General features: G+C 39.4%; 1 long non-coding RNA gene across 1 annotated transcript; it reads left to right on the top strand.

Moving 5' to 3' along the window:
- Positions 1–6,897: 6,897 nt before the first annotated feature.
- Positions 6,898–7,305, top strand: LOC141658927 (uncharacterized). The gene is made up of 3 exons (XR_012549529.1): positions 6,898–6,982; positions 7,058–7,132; positions 7,219–7,305. It is a non-coding gene; the product is annotated as an uncharacterized LOC141658927 (long non-coding RNA).
- The last annotated feature ends 5,620 nt before the right edge of the window (positions 7,306–12,925 follow it).

Genomic DNA, 12,925 nt, shown 5'->3' with positions numbered 1-12,925 from the left:
CCTGGCTAAATGAGCAACACCAAATGGTGGGATATGGCAGAACATATATGCCATGAGAAAGACTTGTTTTGGAGGGATCGATTATCTTCATCGTCCTCATCTTCATCTTTGATATATTTGCTTTCTTGTACATCTAAAGAAAGCTTGCCTACAATGCCCTTATAATACAACACAAGGAATTGTATCAAGTAGTTGTGCTGAATATGAGGACAAGAATACCTTATGAACACAGTTGTAGGACTTAAAGTTGTACCCTTGCGTGTTAGGGATGTAGCTACTAAATTATATTTCAAATGAACCTATTATGTTTAGTTGTCGGTCGGTGTACTTAGGTCTATCACCGTTAGTATTTAATCTTACGTTTGTATACTTTCTAAGGCACCCTTGTATAAATATGTAATCAGTAGTTTTCTATTTTGGATGTTGTATCAACATAATGTATGAATACTATGTTCTATTAATCAAGTTTATTTTCCTTTTATTTTGTCAATCCTCGAGCATCTATCTTTCATAATAACTTCAATACAACTTTCATAATAATTTAGCCGGCATGCACTTGATGAGATTCTGTTACTGTCTCTCTATCTTTGTAATGTTGATTCATAATTACGTGAATCGTATACTTGATTTTGTGAATCTTGGAGTAGTTGTTGTGAAACCTAGATCTGCCATTGTGAAACTTATTCATTTAGTTACTAACCTACTATGCGTTCCTATTATTATTTTTAGTGAATTATGGAGTCTTGGTGCAAAGGGTGTGTCGTTAATGCTTTTGAAGAAGACGAATCGTCATTTCGTGACTTATGTCATCAAAAACAAAACGCAATCGTGTGTCTTTTAAGGAAGTCGATTTGGCGTAGAAGTTAAATTATCTTCCCCTCGCTATCACTCACAACATTCTGTTTTCAATATTCAAGGAGTTATGCATAATATATTTTCTAAACTTGATGCCTTTGAAGACAAGGCAAATATGGCTATTGTGTGTCGGAATTGGTCTCGCTTATTTCTTATTCATCCCAATGCTCCCGGTGTAACCGCTGCATATTGGCTTTCTCTTGAAATCAACCATGTGGAGGGTATTCTAATTATTCATAGGGGTGCTAACCTAATATTCCAAACGTGCAAATGTTTGTTGATCGATAATATGTCACCTAAATTCATCCTTCATTTTCACCAATATAACCATCCAAGTGCCATGAACCTTCCGAATGCTATTGATCGCTTTAATTTATGAGAACTTACGTTCTTTACCTCCATGATGTCTACCGAACGAGCCACGCAATTGTTATTGCTTAATGGCATCAACTTATTACGCAATTGTATAGACGCATGTTCTATTGATTTACCTTCTATTATGGACCTATAGCCTACATTTGTATCCCTTTTCCTAAAATACTATCTTTGTAATTTTCGGCATTGAACGTTGCTATCTTGTTTGCCGTGTTCTATTGTCGATAGTTTATAAATATAATGTATGACTACTATGTTTTATTAATGAAGTTTGCTTTGTGTTCTTTGTTTTTTGTGAATCCTTGCGTTCCCTATTGTTTCATAATAACTTCAAATGACAATTTCAATAATAACTTCAATAATAACTTCATGCCCGTTGACATTTCCGGCCCCTATCGTTAACCCCGTCCCCCAAAAAAGGGTTCACCCGTCCCCTCCTAGGGTGTCTTTTGGTCTTGTCGTTGGTCGAATGACTATGTACAAGGGAAAGGGTTTAGGTTGGATTAGGCGGATCCGCGGTAGCGATCCGCCTAATCCAACCCTAAACCCTTTCCCGTCCCGTTTTAGGACACCCGGCCCCTACTGTTAACCCCGTCCCCCAAAAAAGGGTTCACCCGTCCCCTCCTAAGGGTGTCTTTTGGTCTTGTCGTTGGTCGAATGACTATGTACAAGGGAAAGGGTTTAGGGTTGGATTAGGCGGATCCGCGGAGCGATACGCCTAATCCAACCCTAAACCCTTTCCCGTCCCGTTTAGGACACCCGCCCCCTACCGTTAACCCCATCCCCCAAAAAGGGTTCACCCGTCCCCTCCTAGGGTGTCTTTTGGTCTTGTCGTTGGTCGAATGACTATGTACAAGGGAAAGGGTTTAGGGTTGGATTAGGCGGTTCCGCGGTGCGATCCGCCTAATCCAACCCTAAACCCTTTCCCGTCCCGTTTTAGGACACCGGGCCCCTACTCATTAACCCCGTCCCCCAAAAAAGGGTTCACCCGTCCCCTCCTAGGGTGTCTTTTGGTCTTGTCGTTGGTCGAATGACTATGTACAAGGGAAAGGGTTTAGGGTTGGATTAGGCGGTTCCGCGCAGCGATCCGCCTAATCCAACCCTAAACCCTTTCCCCGTCCCGCTTTAGGACACCCGGCCCCTACTTTGTAACCCCGTCCCCAAAAAAAGGGTTCACCCGTCCCCTCCTAGGGTGTCTTTTGGTCTTGTCGTTGGTCGAATGACTATGTACAAGGGAAAGGGTTTAGGGTTGGATTAGGCGGTTCCGCGGTGCGATCCGCCTAATCCAACCCTAAACCCTTTCCCGTCCCGTTTTAGGACACCCGGCCCCTACTGTTAACCCCGTCCCCAAAAAAGGGTTCACCCGTCCCCTCCTAGGGTGTATTTTGGTCTTGGCGTTGGTCGAATGACTATGTACAAGGGAAAGGGTTTAGGGTTGGGTTAGGCGGATCCGCGGTGCGGATCCGCCTAATCCAACCCTAAACCCTTTCCCGTCCCGTTTTAGGACACCGGCCCCTCTGTTAACCCCGTCCCCCAAAAAAGGGTTCACCCGTCCCCTCCTAGGGTGTCTTTTGGTCTTGGCGTTGGATCAAGAACAGTTTCAGACTATAAATCATATAGCTTATTTTTGAATCCTATAGCTTATTTTGTGAGACTGGGGTTTATTTTGTGCATCTCGTGTCTTATCCTGGATTCGAGACTATATAAATTTTATGCCTTATTTTGTGAATCATAGAGGTTAATTTGTGAAATCGGGAGTTATTTTGTGAATCTCAGGTCTTATCCTCACATTCAGACTATATAAATCTTATGTCTTATTGAAAAGAATCCTTGAGGTTATTTCGTGAAACTGGAGAGTTATTTTGTGAATCTCAGGTCCTATCCCCCCCCAAAATAGACTATATAAATATTAGTTCTTATTTTTGTGTATCCTTTCAGCTTATTTAAAGATGATTATTGTGAAACAGGCTACAAGATGAAGCGACCATCACGGGCGGTTGTTGAGCAAGCTGCCGCTCCTCCACCAAAGAAAAAAAAAAGCAGGAGGGTGCGTACGGAGGGGACCGCCTACAAGAGGACTCAAATGTCGCCAAAAGGGTTGTACAACTTTCTCAAAGATACGAAAAATCCACCGAGTGATCAATGATTCAAGCTATAAAAGACATGGGCTTTGGCGGTCTGTTAATGATTGAAACAGACAAGGTTCCTGGGGACCTTGCTTATTGGCTAGTGTCAAATTACAACCCAAAGAAAGGGATGGTTATTTGACAAAAACTCCCCTCGTATTAGAGGAGGACATCCATCTTTGCATGAGCATTCCAATGGGTTCAAGACCGTTGAGGAAGCGTCACATGTGGATAAGTGTCCCGCTTATTTAGCTACGTTGAAAACTTTCAAAGCAATATCCACACAAATATATCGATGATCACCACGTCTTGACCAAATTATCCATGCAGAAAGATGGTGGAGATGACTTTAAACGAAATTTCATCGTTTACATATTCTCGTCTCTGTTGGGTGGCGTGCAAGGGAATCGCGCAAGTTTGAGGATTTTAAAAGTTTAGGTGATACTTCACCGATTCCTAATTCAATTGGTGCAATTTCATCAAACAGTTGGTGACCAAGTTGAGTCTTGGCAAAAGGAGGAGTGGAGAGATGTCAAACGCTTGAAAGGAGATAATTTTTTTGGTGGACCCATTATGGTGCTCGTGTACATTTACTTGGACCGTTTCGTCTACAAATCAAGATTGGTCGTAAGAAAGTTTCCAACTTGTTGTAATTGGACGAAAGAAAAAATTGCAAAAAGAATTAAACCGAGTTGAAGGCAAAAAAAGGTTTCGGTCAAGGTTCTGTGGAGCCTCCCCTTGTCATGAGCTACCACACACTCGCACCCGCACCTCGGCCCACCGGCCACAAAGCTTGAGCATGTTCAAATCCAAATCAACCATTGAAGAAGGCATACCGATATAGGGTCCGACATTCCACATTGCGGTGACAAGGAAACCGATGGCCTTAGTGACAGAAGTGTGAGATTGTTCACAAACTTGCCGACGCCGCAAAGGTAGCGGCACAGACTTTCGCTAGGTACAGATCTCTTGCTATTCAAGCTACGAACAAGCTACCTTCCTCAATAGCGGTCTCTACTATGGTGGCGGTAGTTAATGGTATTGCGGACGGGTATATTTCATCCCAACAGGATGAGTTTGATGAGAATGTTGGGGATGAAGAAAATGCCGATGATGGGAATAAGGAGGAAAATATAGAGATGGGTAATAATGAGGATGCTAAGAAGGATGAGGATGGTGAACTGAATTTGGACAACGTGGTCAATAATATCGTTGGAAACACGTTATCCATTGCAGCGAATGTTGTGGAGAATGATCACGTTGTTAATGACGATGTGGACAAGATGGGTGGATGGTCCGACGCTGATTTACGTGCGGCATTGGAAATTATGGATGACACTTTTGTACCGATTCGTGCACCGGATCCCAAAGTGACAAGCAAACCCATTCGAAACGTCGAAACCAAGATTGCCAACCCCATCGATTGCCCACGGTGGAGGCCGCTGGCAGCGCACGACGACGATCATTTTTTGTCTTCTCAAGAAGACAGTCTATTGATCCTCGGGCCCCAACACCAACACCATTGTCGAACTAGCCGAAACCCCAATCATTATTGATTTACTGATACTCCAATGATTCCGATCGTCCGTCCACCATCTCCGAAATCGTGTGTGGAAGAATCGAGCAATTGCCTCAAAAAACCATTGGTCACTCACCTGTACATTCGTCGTCGTCATGGAAACCGTTTGTCGGGTGATGAAACCACCGTCCGTGCCGAAAGCGTTTAAGAGGGACCAGGTGAGGAAAGCATACAAGGTGAGGAAAGAATAGTTCGTGTCGGAGGGAAGAGGATGAGGGAACCAGATTTCCTACATTATCCTGTACCATCGCTTTATCGATCATGTTGATGTCACTAATGTTGATGTCAATAATGTTGATGTCAATACTCCCGCTGTTGTGCGTCCTAGAAGAGAGATAATTCCAGTGCCCTATCGATCTCCGTATCTCCAAAGAAACATCGGTGTTATTACTTTGCTTTTAATAGGAGGAGAAAATACTTTGTTGGATTTCGGGCTTTGCTCAACAAGAGAACAAAGGTATTTGACTATGACCTTGTTTTGTAAATCTCAGGTCTCATTTTGTGAATCGGACAATTTATAAATCGTAGGGCTTATATTGTGAATCCAATAGACTTTTTTGCCAATCGACGGCTTGTTTTGCGAATCGATTGTTTTGATTGTTGAGTGCGGTGATATTCTTTTTCAAAGTAACACTCGAGAGATTGACAAGGAGCATGTTGAGGACTATACCCGAAGGTGATCGAGTATGTTCGAAGTCAGTAAATATTTGGTGTGAGATCCTAAACAATAATGAGAAGTTGAAATCACCGGATTCTCCTGTTCGTTTATTTGTTCCATACTCCAATGACGGTGTTAGTTCCCCCCGGGTTGTCCGGAAAATATTGATGTTTCTTGATTCAATTAGTAAGTTTTGGTTTGGTGTTATTATGTTTTGTGAAACCTATTTTCATCTTTATGTCCTTCTTTTCATTTCATCTTGTCTTGTTTTCAGATTTGCACTCCAATCATGTCTACATCATGCCCACCGTTCTTCTTTTGTTTCGACCTTCGATGGAATAAATTGACAGTCATACACCCTATGAATGGAGTAGATGTTAACTATTCTGATTATGTGCAACCTACGGTGCGTCTTTTCCTCCATTTCTGGTTATGCAAAGTCCGTGGATTCACGATCAAAGTGTTTGACAAGCATGTAACACATCCACGTAATTAAGTGCTAATTTAGGTTGTGTCCGTGCGTAAAGACAGGCTCATTAATTGGGTTTCACCAAGATTCGCATCGATGGGCGACATGATGCCCGAGTTGTTTATCCCTCCTTCAATTTTGAAGTCCGGTGAAATGGATACCGGCGTCTATTTGTTTCACCTGTTGGAGCATTACAAAGGGAACAAAACTGACTGTCCTTTAATTATAACTTCAGTAAGATACCTTTACTTAACCTTGTGAACCCGAGAGTTAGATTTGTCGGACACGAGTTAATTTCCCAAACACAGGGGCCGCCTTCGTGAACTTTGGAATAATTAAAAGGACTTTTTGTTTTGCATTTATAGGTAAGTCAATCAAACGCTATGCATTGAAGTTATGCCTTCAATTATGACCTCCGGTGACAACATGTTGAAAGCTACCGCCGAACGAAGTGCGAAGAGTGGAATTGTGTGCCTATGTATGACCCATTCCCTTATTAATCATGTTTTGTGAATCTTAGATGTTATTTTTGGTTTTATCTGTTGTTCTTAATTTCTGAATCGTGGGTCTTATTATGTGAATCAAATATCTTGATTTGTGAATCACAGATCTTAAGCTGTCTTATTAATATTTGTCAGGGGCTACCGGCGTCTACCTTATTCTGAAGACCACCTTGTGAAGGTTATTTGGCACCGCAAAGGAAGAGATGTCATACAGCAAGTATTTTTCCCCTTTACTTTTATTTTTTTTTTGTGCTTTTCCCTTGCCCCTTTATTTAATTTTTATTTTTATTTTGGATAATTCTAGTAATGTTTCTTAATGTGCGTTACTACAGCGAGGCTATGGTGTGTACTGAGTGGATGGAAGTCACACGAGCGGGTTTATCTACGCTTAGACCGCGTCAGTGGGTTATGGATCAAGTAAGTAGACTACTAGCGTTCATTTCATTGTATTATCTGTAATCTTTTGTTTCATTCCTAATATTGTTTTTTTAGGTGATTGATATGTTTGGGATTAAGACGACACTTCATCGACCAGATCTTCTGTACTTGCCATCGACTGTCATCGTGGTTAGCTTTGAACTTGTTTTAATATTCAAGTATCTTGATTATCCCAAATTGATATGGTTTGTAAAATCACCTTTTGTGGTATGTAGAACTGTACAAAGAAGAAAAACCCTTGTATTTGGAATCAATACATCAGTGGGACATACAAACCGGTGAATGGTGCCACAATCCGAAAGGTCTGGTCCCTCCACAATATTTTTCTTATTTTTTTTTTTTTTTGTATGTGGCGGACATGTAGGGTCAGAATTGGAGACTAATCTTTATTATATCAGGTTTTTATACCGTTGATCAAAGACAAACATTGGTGGGCTTGTATATGCGATATGGAGAGTAAAACGAATTACATCCTCAACTCAAGCAACAAGACAATACGGCGTATGATGTACATAATACAACCATAGACACGGTATTAATTATTTGCCTAAACTAACCCTTGACAGGTTGTGAATCGAGTATATAAAACATTTTTATTGTACAATCGTATTAACTCGATACATTTTCAGTGGCCAAATTATCTCCTATTTTGGCAAGAAGTTCCCGTCATATTATCCCATGCGGTTTCGCACTCTCACAGGTTATAACTCTCAAAGTTCCTCAACAATCAAATAAGTAAGTTATTCCCTAATGTGTCCGCTTTACGGAAATTAAATATTGTTTACTAAACAATTGAACACTATACTACATTCGCTTTTGATTGTGGAGCTCACGTGTTGAGGTATTTGAGTATGTTGGACCGTGAGCTCGGTGATTGGCGAGAATCCAGGACAATTATCGGGTAAGAAACAAGTTAAACAAGATATCGTACATGAAATCTGTATTTGAAACTGTGTTGTTCATTAATTTCAACTATAATTTCTTACAATTGCGAGAATGCCAGAATTTCAAAGTCCTGTAATGATGCAACTACTTTCATGGGATGCAAATACTAGAACGGTACAGTCCCGGTTCTTTAATAACTTTTGCATATCAAATCCCCATTCATTCATAGTATGCGCGATATTTTGAATAGTAGCGAGCCATGCTTGTCCGTGTATATATTTTGAAATATTTTATGTGTTTTCTGATATAGGAGTATAAGTAGCAAGATGTGCTTGTCTATGGTGGTGATATGATGTGAAGCAGGGAGATCGTTCTTCAGTGTATGCAATCAAGTCGACAAAATGAGACCTGAGATTCACAACAGAATGTTATTAGTGAATATGGTATAAGCAGGGAGATTTAACTTGTGGTGGATACAATCAAGTATTAGTGAATATGGTTATAAGCAGGGAAATTTAACGTGGATGATTCATAAAGCGTCTGATTCGCAAAATTAGACCTGAGATTCACAAAAGAATGTCTGAGATTCAAAAAAAAAAGGACGATATTCACAAAAAGATGGATTCACAAAACAAGTCGATAAAATGAGACCTGAGATTTACAAAAGAATAAGAATGTCTGAGATTTAAAAAAAAAAAAAAAAGACGATATTCACAAAAGATGGATTCACAAAACAAGTCGATTCACAATATTAGACCTCGGATTTATATATTGTCATTCACACGGTAAGATTCATGAAATAATATTTAAATTGTGTCGTTCACAAAATGAGACCGTTTAGCCAGTTGACCGTTCCTTTCTAATAAGATTACGAATCTTCCTAATAATCGCGAAAATTAGACCCAGGATTCACAAATTAATACCAACAAATAAGATTTCCAGGTCTTTTGTACATATTAAGATTTAAGATTCATAAAAAAACCTCTTACATTCACAAAAGAATCTCTCAAATTCACAAAAATAAGATAAACAACGTTTCATCTGTGATTCACAAATAAAGATATGTGATTCACATAACAAGATATGTGATTCACATAACAAGATATGTGATTCACAAATAAAGATATGTGATTCACAAATAAAGATATGTGATTCACATAACAAGACCCCGGATTCACAAATTAAGACCTGGGATTAAACGAAGAATGAGTTTCAATTCTTTTTGGATTAAACCGTCATTTACATATTTCTAAACATTTCATCTGTGTTACTCATTTACCACACATACACATTTCTAGACATTTCTACACATCGTGGCAAGTGCCATGAATGTTGTTATTTACAACGTTTCACACAAAACATTCATTCATTCTCTTTATTTAAAACGTTTCACACCAAACACATTTCAACTCTATCCATTGCATCTGATGCATCTCTTTGTTTCATCAATCGGTTTGTTTCTATATAAATAGGTTTTGTTCCACATCTCTTTGTTTCATTCTCTTTAGTTACTCACATCTCTTTGTTTCACATCTATTTATTTAACCCTCCATACCCGTCTAAAACCCTCCATACCCGAAACTTCAAACTTAATCCATAGTGAATTCCCTCTAAAACCATTATGTCTAATTCATCCGATGCATCGTATGAATCTGATGGCTATGAATCGATGGCTATGAATCGATGGCTATGAATCGATGCATCCTTTGATTCAAGAGAAAGTTTCCAGACGCCGTTCCAAATATCGTGACGTCAAACCTGTGATGTGCATTCTTTATAATTTGCCAAGCACAAGAGATGGGTTTGGAAAGGAAACTCTCTCATATGATCTTGACAGATTAGTAGAAATTATTCGGTCTTTGGATTAAATTTAGTTCAAGCTATCCACCCTACTATTACGACAATGGGTCGTTCAAGGGACATGCAATGATCGAGTTTGGAGGGGGAGATGAGCGCAATTGCTTCTTTCAAGCGCGCAAACTGGAGCGCGCTTTTTCTAATAATGAAGCTTCGAGGTGGTGGTTTGAAAACGTTAAACCTCCGTCAGGACCATATTTATGGGTTGCTAATAGAGATGATTTGGGACTGGTCGCATATTTGTATGCGAAGGGGCCTTCCTTTGAGTTCGGGACAATTCCGCTTGCATGGGAGAACGACCCGGTGGATTGGGTTGAAGGTGATAATGATGTTTTCAAAGATATTCGTTTTGAAATCCGCAACTACTTTCCCTGGATTATTAATTTGTCTTGTACTTTTTATAATGTTGGTTATATTTTATTAACTTCAAAGATGGTGATTGGGTTGAAAGTGATAATGCTCATTTTACTTTTATTCTATGTATTCATATCCTATGTATTCAATTAGAAAAAGGTCATGACGAGTTGCGGATTTCAAAACAATCCGAAAAGGTAATATGAGGCACTTACAGAATAGAAGATGTACTTAGGCATTTTCTATTTAGAGTCCCTATCTTGTTTGAAGGTAATAAATGTGATTAAAAGATTAAAATAAGATTTGAATTGAATCTAACCTTCTTGCTATAATACAATGAAATTCGGTCGTAAGAAATAAGAAAGCGCGCTTGAGAATTGGTTTAATGCCAAAAATAAGATTTCCAGGTCTTTTGTACATATTAAGATTTAAGATTCATAAAAAAACCTCTTACATTCACAAAAGAATCTCTCAGATTCACAAAAATAAGATAAACAAATAAATATGTTGCCAAACTAAAAGACTACTCCTTTCAAAATTGTCAGTGTCTTCTTCAATCATCATATCTATTTCTCAAGGAAATAAGACTCTTTCCTTCATTCTTCATCCTCATCCCCTTCCTCTTCTACTTCTTCGTCCGCTAGCTCTCCCTACGTAAAAGACAGAGCTGGAATTAGAAAGATGTTTACAAACATTAGATGTACAATAATAAAAGTGAGGATCATGCAAAATTGGGTGACACGACGTGAATCACATTCATATAAGGCAACTGTTGTCATTTATGTTACAAAGTGAGGAATTATATCAGGTTACTACATACAATCAGTCACAAATAAAGATATGTGATTCACATAACAAGTCACAGGATTCACAAATTAAGACCTGGGATTCACAAAGCAACCTCTGGGATTCTCAAAGTAAGATAAACAGATAAATGAAATACTTGATTAATATCGATGTAGTTGCGTAGATGAATACAAACCTCGATTCACCGGAGGAAGGTCTGCAAAATCATATGGACAATTCCTTTTGTCGTGGTTGCCCTTACTTGCGCTTACGGTTAGCACACAACCTTTTTGCTTTTTCCGCCTTCTTGATTGCCTTATTTTTCTTGCTCACCAACCGTTTACCACAACCTTTGTTCCTAGACACATTAGGCGGTAAGATGTTGGTTTCTTCCGAACCTTGCATCCCAAAGAGAAGCTCAATCTGTTGTTATTTTGTCAACGGTTGAGTGTTTCCCTCTAGTTTTGTCCTGAATTCCTTGATTAACTTGGCAAACTCTCTCACATCCGACTCTTCTTTCCTTTTGAGCATACCAACAGCTTAATCAATCTCGAGACCACACCACGAGACATTCCAATCTGTTTTGTACTGGTATTGTTGTATTTCTCTATCAGATTCCCATTCCAATCATAAACGTCACTTTTGAGTGCATTCTTGCTCCACCTTTGCAAAATATATTTATCGTGGTATGTCCTTAAACTTACCCGAACAAATCCAAATGATGTGACTGCATAAAATACCTCTCCTTTCAAACAGTTTACATGTGCACCTTATATCATTCGTGCTTCTACTGCACTCAATCGTAAATTTTAGTCCTTTCTTTGCATCCTCAACTAACGACACTTCAAAGTTCGTCACGGGATCTCAAGGAGTGTATCCAACCAAACTGCAGGAATTTATTGAAAGCTTCACCTGGTTTTGGAACTCATAGAACATCGCACGGGTATAGCTTCTCACCGCTTGTGTCTCCCATTTTGACCCATACGAAGTGTTTCGGGATTGAATTCGCATTCTCCTCTTCACGGAGCTTCAAAGCGAGTGCATTTGGTGGTCAGTGGCGCTTTCATAGCGCACCAAGAACTCGGTTAATGTCCCGTATTTGTTTTCAAACCGCTTAAAGAAACTATTAGCACTCTCTGACCTTTGTGTAGTTCGTAGTAAACCGCCCATTGGCACATTTCTAAAATAAGCGGGTATCCATGTGTGTCTATCAGCGAACTTCCCATTCAACCACGTATTGTCTTCCAAGGAGAAATCTTTCATGACTTTAAGCCACTTCTCTTCAAATTCCCCGGGCTCCAGGTCATCGTCCCATACAACACCGTTCGGACGGGTTAAAAAGTCGGTATCTCTACAAATTTTACTCCCAACCTTGTCGGTTATTTTCTTCATGATGTGCCACATGCAAAACCGATGTTTATTGTTTTGAACTTAGCTGCAATGAACAAAATCAAATTATCGACCGTCACCATCATTTTATAATAACTAAATTCACGCAGTTTCACATAACAAAGTCATACGATGCACTATTATGTAAATCTCAAGTCTTATCCTCAGATTCGGACTATACATCATATAGCTTATTTTGTGAATCCTATAGCTTATTTTGTAAATCAGGGGTTTTTTTGTGAATCTCATGTCTTAGCCTCGGATTCAGACTATATAAATTTTGTGCCTTATTCGCGATATAAGTACGTGAAACATATTTTTACCCCAGTTTCACAAATTCATGATCTAGTTTCGCATAATAAGCACTACGATTCACATAAACAAAAAACCAAACAAATTATTACAACCATCCTATTTTCCATTGCCAACTAGAATCAACAAAACAACATAAACATACCTGAACCGCATTAATTATTCCTGGTCTTCGTCGGTGATTATGTAGTTGGGCTCTTTCCACCCATAGCCGCCAGAAACTCGGTCAAATACCCACATGAATGACTCATCGTTTTCATGTTCTATAAGAGCACATGCAAATGTGATTGACCTTTTATGATGGTCAATGCCCGTGAAAGGCGTGAACGTCATGTTGTA

This window comes from Silene latifolia, chromosome 6 (assembly GCF_048544455.1).
Source record: "Silene latifolia isolate original U9 population chromosome 6, ASM4854445v1, whole genome shotgun sequence".
Lineage (NCBI taxonomy): Eukaryota > Viridiplantae > Streptophyta > Magnoliopsida > Caryophyllales > Caryophyllaceae > Silene > Silene latifolia.
This window is presented reverse-complemented; position numbering and strand designations above follow the sequence as displayed.